General features: G+C 56.4%; 1 pseudogene; it reads left to right on the top strand.

The window, feature by feature from the left end:
• Positions 1-296: 296 nt before the first annotated feature.
• LOC138379618 (small nucleolar RNA U13) lies at positions 297-388 on the top strand (annotated as a pseudogene).
• The last annotated feature ends 298 nt before the right edge of the window (positions 389-686 follow it).

The raw sequence follows: 686 nt of genomic DNA on the forward strand, positions 1-686 counted from the left end.
AAGGGAAAATGGAAACAGGGCAAAAGAGGAAGAAAGAAAGAAATTTCGAAAAAAAGAGACCAAAGTCACAGCGAGAAGGAAGAATACTGAGCCCAGAGCGACACCTAGTGACCACACCGTCACAAGCACCCTAGGGCCCCAATTCGCCAGAGACATCTGGTGGACCCCAGGGCAACATGTGGTCGACCCGGGGCCATGGCGTCTGCAGCCGATTCCCAGGCGGGCACACGAGCCCGGGGAAACTCATTCTCAGCGCGGGGAGGAGGGGAGGGGAAATAATAGCAAAGTCACACCAGATCCCTTTCTAGTTCATAAACGTGTTGATTGCGTGTTCACGCGCACGTGTGAGAAGGGCCTCCTGGTGTGTCGGCACGTCACCCGCGTGACGTGAAACCATGAATCCGGGGGGGGGGGGAGCGGAAAGGCGGGCAGGAAAAGGCAAAGAGAGAATAGATAAAATGAAAGGACCAAAAAGAAAGTCACACAGCAGGGTAGGGGAGTGAGAGCAAGTCGAGAGACTGCAGACAGAAACTCCGAGAGGAGAGGAATGCTCCGGAGCGCCCCCTCGCCCCACGCGAGAAGAATACCGATCGCAGGGTGACCCCTAGGGGCAGCGAGGCCAGAGAGACCAAATCCGTCCCAAAGCCTCCCTGTCAGGATGACAACCACAGACCAGACATCCGGTC

Source organism: Eulemur rufifrons, unplaced genomic scaffold (genome assembly GCF_041146395.1).
Source record: "Eulemur rufifrons isolate Redbay unplaced genomic scaffold, OSU_ERuf_1 scaffold_97, whole genome shotgun sequence".
NCBI lineage: Eukaryota > Metazoa > Chordata > Mammalia > Primates > Lemuridae > Eulemur > Eulemur rufifrons.